At 48.8% G+C, this 7,704-nt stretch overlaps 3 non-coding genes across 3 annotated transcripts; all 3 read left to right on the top strand.

Moving 5' to 3' along the window:
- Positions 1 to 2,003: 2,003 nt before the first annotated feature.
- TRNAM-CAU lies at positions 2,004 to 2,075 on the top strand. Its single transcript has one exon. It is a non-coding gene; the product is annotated as a tRNA-Met (tRNA).
- A 3,380-nt stretch (positions 2,076 to 5,455) lies between these two features.
- On the top strand, positions 5,456 to 5,527 carry TRNAM-CAU. Its single transcript has one exon. It is a non-coding gene; the product is annotated as a tRNA-Met (tRNA).
- Positions 5,528 to 6,571: 1,044 nt separating this feature from the next.
- On the top strand, positions 6,572 to 6,644 carry TRNAV-AAC. Its single transcript has one exon. It is a non-coding gene; the product is annotated as a tRNA-Val (tRNA).
- Positions 6,645 to 7,704: the final 1,060 nt, after the last annotated feature.

The raw sequence follows: 7,704 nt of genomic DNA, 5'->3' as shown, positions 1-7,704 counted from the left end.
CCAGAGAGCCACACAGCCCCCCAGAGAGCCCATACATACCACCAGAGGGACCACAGAGCCCACCCAAAAGCCATAATAGACCGTCTGAGAGCTGCACAGCTCCCCTGAGAGCCTGTACAGACCACCAGAAACCCCACAGAGCCCACTTGAGAGCCACACAGCCCCCTGAGAGCCCGTACAGTCCACCTTAGAACTGCAGAGCCCCCCTGAGAGTATTCAGGTCTAATTGAAGGGTTGGCACTTTGAGATACATAAGTTGGTTTAGTTATCCAGTTTGGGCACTCCGGCTCAAAAAGGTTCGCCTAAGGGAACTCCGTGTTGCGAATCTATCCCCTATTTGCCGCTCCTGGTTGTGTGTGTCTGGCAGTATTTTTGAGGGTCCGTTCACACTAGTACAGAGCGTTAATTGCACAGTCCATTGCGATTACTGCATTGTACCACGCAACAAATCGCACCTACCGCAAATTCTGGTGTGGGAGTTGTGTTGCATTGCCATTCATTTGAACGGCACCCCAAACGCATCTCCTGTCCACAGTTTGATTGCCCGCATCGGAAACGTGCGGTACCGCAATGTCGTGCGTTCCAATGCGGTGCGACTTGGGTCGCGACTTAATGACCAAGGACAAATGTGGGTCCTGAGGTTACACGGGTTGAGAACCACTGGTTAAGATGAGGCATAAACAATGATTCTCAGGAAGAATACACAGGGATACCTCTATTTCTGCTACACCCCGGGGCAGGAATAGTCCCCAGTCCCTCATTCATGTGTTAATTATTAGTCATCTGTAACTTCAATGGTCATATGCTAATCAGGTAACCAATTAGCTCCTTTGTTACCATAGACAGTATAACAATAATTGAGATAGATTACGGTTGCACCAACACCTCACAGGGACAATATTTGGGCGTTTTTGTTGCACATTTTGTTGAGTCACCTGGAGCTGATATATGTGGAATCTATTTTATCACATCTCTGTGTGGAATTTATCACAACGCTAATATTGGTAGCAGGCAGCAATGGCGGGACAATGTACCCAATCACCCGAGGCAAAAAGGCCTATGTGTGCCCTCCCCCATGAACTGCATGGGTTGTAGGTACTGCCCTTCTTTCCTCTCCCCTTTATGTCCCAAGGTGTCAGTGCGGTCACCATACTGTCCACTACTGCACCCGCAGAAGTAGATTGCAGAGTATATAGTGTTTTGCCCTATGCCTCCCACAACAGATCATCACACAGTGATCATTAAACTGCCCTGTAACGGGCTCTTATGGGTTTTTTGGCCCTTTTCTCTTCCACCTCCAAGGTCCTGTTCTGTGAGTGGAGGAAATGCTAATCCAGTCTAGAAAAATTTTAGTCATTGCTGCACCTCTGCATTATAGGCATAGTTCTTCTATATTGACAGGTCTGCGTTCCTGGGGTGTCACATATCACCGCCATGGCGGTTTCACACATCTTCTGGAACACGCATGGTGTCACGCGTAAAGGTTTTCATTATCTCTTTTGCCTGAGGAAGGGACTTTGCCGTTCCGAAACGTCGCTCCGATGATATGACACCTGTGAAGTCAATGAACATTGACCTTTCTACATGTTGGAGTGCTTGTGACCTTTTTTTTTTGGACTTATTTTGCGGAGGCATCCGTGGCCATTTCAGCCCCCACCCTACAATGAGGGTTTTCTATCCGGTCAGGAGTGCGATGGGTGTGTGTATGTTTTTTGAGTTCCTGTATACATAGTTACATAGTATTTGAGGTTGAATAAAGACATATGTCCATCAAGTCCAACCTATTGTGTGTAGTGTCACATATTACCGCCATGACGGTTTCACACGTCTTCTGGAACACGCATGGTGTCACACGTCAGGTTTTCGGTCATCGCCACTACCAGGTGACCATTTACTTGCAGCTCTTGACTTGGCTATCAGGTTTCTTCCTCTGACATTCTCAAAGATTCATTGCAACATTGTATACAGTACATGATATAAAGTGTGCACACTGTATCACATGTAGCAGAGTGGCGCAGCGGAAGCGTGCTGGGCCCATAACCCAGAGGTCGATGGATCGAAACCATCCTCTGCTAGGTGACTTTTTTTTTTTTAAACCACAAACCTTTATTAAGATTTTATAACACACAGAAAACATCACGGCAAACAGTGAGAACAAAACGTGAGACACCATACGAATCCCAGTAAGCCAAAGTGAAAAACATGTAGCCTTGTGTAGAGACACAAAGGTAAAGATAATATGTGACAAAGGAAAAACAAAAAACAGTAAAAGGGGACCAAAAATCACATATAAGACCACCAAATGGGATCCATCATTATTAGGCAATACCAAGGCTCGGTGGAAGTCGTTACCCGTGGAAATCACATAGAACCAAGTGGTCGCTGGCCAAAGACACAAGATAAGAGCCTGGCGGGGAGACTACGTACTCAAGCATCCGGAATCAAGAAGCAGGTATTGACATAGTAAGGTAAATACAAATAAACCAACCCCCCAACCCCTGCATGGGAGAAGGACACCATGCTATAAAGACAGCTGGACAGTTCATCTCGGGGCAATACCCGGATCCCATACACTTTTTATTGCCAATAAATTGCATTTAAGGCTTGAAAATGGGGACATTTGATTTTCAATGTTCTACCCCCATAGACTTACATTGAGTTTGAGTTCGAACTTTTCCCATGTTCTAAAAATCGAATTCGAACCCAACACAGGGGGTGTTCGGCTCATCACTAATGCTAATCAGGTGACAAATTAGCTCCTTTGTTACCGACCTTTTGGCTAAGATCAAGTGTAGTACCAGAGAATCACACTGGGTGTGGGAACCCATCGCTGATTCACTGACACATGGACACGGCACTATTGCATTTCTCTGCACAACGCCTCTTGGACAGGCCTTATGGCTGGTCCGGGGCAATATTTTTGCACTCCGGCCACTAGGGCCTGTCAGCGTGGTACACTGGCACTTTAGATTTATTTATTGCACTACATGCACGATTGCCACTTTTTTGATTGAAATTTTACCCACAAATGCGGAGGGTGCGGGTTCCTTCGGGGCCCATTCCCGATGTGGGGAGGAGATTCTGTGCCTTCATATAGGGTTCTTTGTCTCCTCGCACCCAGGAGGGGGTCTCTCTTCGGGAGAGCCCACTACCCAGTACTGTGAGGGACCTGTTTCGGCAGGTCCCCAAAGGATCGGGGTCCGCCGGCCTTCGGGTAGGTGGACCATAGTATCTCAACCCCTGTCAGGAGCCTTGCACCCCGGCGGGGTCGGGAAATAGTGGCCCCTTCTTTATTGAAGGGCCAAGCACCCTTGTGCACTTTTTTATGTGTGTTGTGATTTCACGATTCACTTTTTTTTGTTCACAAGGGATTCCTTTTCTCTTCCAGTCCTGTTCTGTGAGTGGAGGAAATGCTAATCCAGTCTAGAAGGATCATAGGCATTGCTAGACCCCTGCACCAGAGGCACATGCCCCAGGCCTCCTGTATGGTGCCACAGGTCTAACAAACCCATCAACAGAGCAAGTCAATTCTGACTAACGGACTTTCTCTGTTCTATGCACCCAGTACATAACCTGTCCACACTGCTTGTATAGGGACAATGGAGTAGGGATGAGCGGATCTGCCCGTGTTTGGTTCAACAGTTTTCACAAGCTGATGTTTTTGGCTATCCTGTACCCCCAACCCTCTATTCCCCTAGGAGGACTGAGCCAATACAATATTGCATAAGAAGTATTGCTGGAGTGGAAGTGTGTCATTTGGTTGCTGCTGGTGGGTCAGTGTGTGTTTGGGGCAGCTAGAGGCCAAACCAGCAGGAGAAAGGCTACAAGTCCGGAAAAAGTCCAGCGGCTCCTTCAGGTGTCAGTGACACATAAGATAGTTCCTTGTATAAATGGAACATCAAGAGAGAGAGGCGAAGTACAAAGCATATACAAAGCCTATTAGTAGGACCGGCTACGCTTGTGTTTCAGAGACGTGGAAGTCAACATTACATGCAAGGTTCACGTGATGGATGGTCGGGCCTGCTGATGGTGGACATACAATGTGGGTCATTTATCCAGCACGATAGTAACATCATTAGACACAAATCAGGCTGAATGTTCACTCCAAACACATACACAATGATGAAGTAGTTGGGTCAGGTTTCCTTCTGTCTGGGCCACTTCCTCAAGGTGGATCTGAGTCCAAGTGTCTTCAGAATGTGTGTGTCTGAGCATGAGACATTTGACTATGAGCTCCGAGACCCCCTGCTGTGATGACACGGAGGACTGAGTGTGGGGTGACCATGGACAATCTCTTCTATAGTGACAGGTCTGGGCTCCTGGAGTGCCACACATCACCGTCATGGCGGTCTCACCCATCTTCTGGAACACGCGCGGTGTCACACGTCAGGTTTCGGATCATCCATACTACCATGTGACCATTTAGTTCTAGCTCTTGACATGGCTATCAGGTTTCTTCGTTGATGATGCCCCTGCCCCTCTCTGCCAATCCCTCTTGTATGCACCTGAAATGATAAGCCACCAAAAGCATGAAGCAAGGTATAGCAGTGGCTATAGAATTGGAAACGCTTGTACCGTACTATACACTTTTCAGGTCTACAATCCCTTTAGAGGATCTTACTGCAAAATGTGCTTTATTCATGACATAATAAGAACATTCCTCCTCGCCTTCCCTATAGAGACGGTTTAGCCATCCTGAGCTGAGTGTGGAATTTATCTCTCCACTGGCTTCCATCCCCCATTCCTCTCTGCCAATCTCTCCACTGGCTTCCATTCCCCCATCCCTCTCTACCACTCTCTCCACTGGCTTCCATCCCCCATCCCTCTCTACCACTCTCTCCACTGGCTTCCATCCCTCTTTTCAAAACCCTCCACTGGCTTCCATCCCCCACCCCTCTCTGCCAATCTCTCCACTGGCTTCCATCCCACCCCTCTCTACCAATCCCTCCACTGGCTTCCATCCCCTGCCCCTCTCTGCCAATCCCTCCACTGGCTCCCGATTGCCCAATGTATAAAATTCAAAATACTAACAACAACATACAAAGCCATGTATGTCCCCCCGACTACATCTCCAACCTCATCTCAAAATATCACCCAAACTGTCCAAGTGTCTTCAGAATGTGTGTGTCTGAGCATGAGACATTTGTCGAGGAGCACCGAGACCCCCTGCTGTGATGTCACCGAGGACTGAGTGTGGGGTCACCATGGACAATCTCTTCTATAGTGACAGGTCTGGGCTCCTGGAGTGCCACACATCACCGTCATGGCGGTCTCACCCATCTTCTGGAACCCGCACGGTGTCACACGTCAGGTTTTGGATTATCGCCACTACCAGGTGACCATTTACTTGCAGCTCTTGACTTGGCTATCAGGTTTCTTCCTGTGGCATTCATAAAGATTCAGTGCAACATTGTATACAGTACATGATATAGAGAGTGCAGGTCATGTTACATGCAGCAGAGTGGCGCAGCGGAAGCGTGCTGGGCCCATAACCCAGAGGTCGATGGATCGAAACCATCCTCTGCTAGGTGACTTCTTTTTTTTTTTTAAACCACAAACCTTTAATAAGATTTTATAACACACAGAAAACATCACAGCAAAGGGTGAGAAACCGCTCCGACTGCGCCATCTTGCTCGGCGCGTGGCCCAAGGCCTCCTTCAGGCCAACTGATGAACCAATTTCCCCTTCTTCCTTGCCAACTGATGAACCAGAACCAGGTCGGGTGCCTCAGTGTAAGAGGGTGGTGAACCTCAGAAATAGCAGGAGACAAATTCCTTTGCTGCGATATTCAGGACTCATTATGCTCGAGGCGACTCGGAGCCGATCAGAACACTTCCATCCCAGTCAGCTGTGCGCATGCGTCCCCGGTGGTGTATCAAGGGGGGTGCGGGGGGTGAGGCCCGCACCCGGATGACACGATTGCAGGGGTAACACCAAAATGACTGGCAGTCATTTTGATGTCACCCCCCTCTAAATAGTCAGGCACTCGGTCATGGACGGAGAGCCCGACAGTGTCAGGAGAGGGGAGGGGACCCGGCGGCATACCTCATCCCGCCGGGTGATTTCCCCTCCTCTCTCTGCCGGCGTCCATTACCAAGCTGGCCTCCATCAGGCGTCAATCAGATGGCCGTGCAATGCGCGATGACGTCATCGTGCATGCGCGAGGTGACCTCACACGCACGCGCGATGTGACACGGTGGGGTGTCACCCAGTCTGGAGACGGGGTGACACCCGGCCTCGGGACACCCCTGTGCGTCCCCCCCTTTAAAAAAAAAAAAGTCCCATCATTCAGTTCTATGCACTAAGCATTGCGATGCATTGTGACGCGTTTTTGTGCATTGAGCTGTGTAGGAATGTAGACGCGCTGCATTTTTATGCATCGCATCTCAACGAACTTGGGGTGAACGCTCCTTTACTGTTCCATGGCTGGGTTCTGCAATATCTGACCTTCCTTGTATTCACGGTGCACCCTAATAACTCTTTTATTGACCCTTCTCTTCAGTGTGCAGGACATCCTCTCTGCTCCATAAGGTGGACCTGGAACCCTCACATAAGGACATTCAACAGGAAGTTTCCGTAGTGTAGTGGTTATCACGTTCGCCTAACACGCGAAAGGTCCCCGGTTCGAGACCGGGCGGAAACATGTGAACATTTTTTATAATATTGATATATTTTTATATTCATGTCATTTGAAATCGATTGGCTGTACACTTAGATGCATGACATTTTCTCATTTGGTAATCATTGATAGGTCCAGCGAGGTGTCTCCCCAGATCCCCAATGATCAAACGTTTCATAGTATTTTGCACTGCTTCCTTCCACCACACTGTGAATAGCTCAGCTACAACAGCGACATCTTGTGGCAGGTTTTAGGATGACAGCACCCCATTCTTTCAGAGGAGGGTCATCACACCTCTGGGCTGGAGGCTTCCTTGTAAAGTGTTTCATTGCAGATTTTACATAACTGGCTCTTTATAACTTACCGATGACTCCATGCCGAGTGACAACCATAATATTAGGTGGCTTTTGTATACCCAACATGCCGGGGTGGGCAAATCATGTTCTCAAGGGGGCCACATGAGAAACCTTACATTGGTTACCCATCAGAGTGCCCCCTTACATTGTTTGCCCCCATCAGAGCACCCCCTTACATTGGTTATTCCATCAGAGTGCCCCCTTACCTTGGTTATCCCATCAGAGTGCCCCCTTACATTGGTTACCCATCAGAGTGTCCCCTTACAGTGGTTGCCCCCATCAGAGTGCCCCCTTACATTGGTTATCCCATCAGAGTGCCCCCTTGCATTGTTTGTCCCATCAGAGTGCCCCCTTACAATGGTTGCCCCCATCAGAGTGCCCCCTTGCATTGGTTTCCCCATCAGAGTGCTCCCTTCCTTTGGTAACCCCATCAGAGTGCCCCCAAACATAAGTAGTCCCCATCAGGCTGGACAGGGACAGCCGAAGGGCCAGAAGTGGTCTGGATACCTTAAAGGTCCGTTCTTCTGGTCTACAATAAATATAATGTGGACAGAAAACAAGACCTCCACCGGGAAAAACATGCAGCCAGCCGACCTGTGGCCCGTAGGTGGTCATCCCGGAACAGACGAGGAAATAAGAGAGACTGACCCCTCACGTTGTGCATTAGAAATTATATCGGTCTCTCGGCTTTGTCCATCATTGGCCACCAGAAGACCAAACAAAGTGTC

Source organism: Nanorana parkeri, unplaced genomic scaffold (genome assembly GCF_000935625.1).
Source record: "Nanorana parkeri isolate BGI_ZX_2015 unplaced genomic scaffold, ASM93562v1 scaffold2324, whole genome shotgun sequence".
In the NCBI taxonomy this organism is placed as follows: Eukaryota; Metazoa; Chordata; class Amphibia; order Anura; family Dicroglossidae; genus Nanorana; species Nanorana parkeri.
This window is presented reverse-complemented; position numbering and strand designations above follow the sequence as displayed.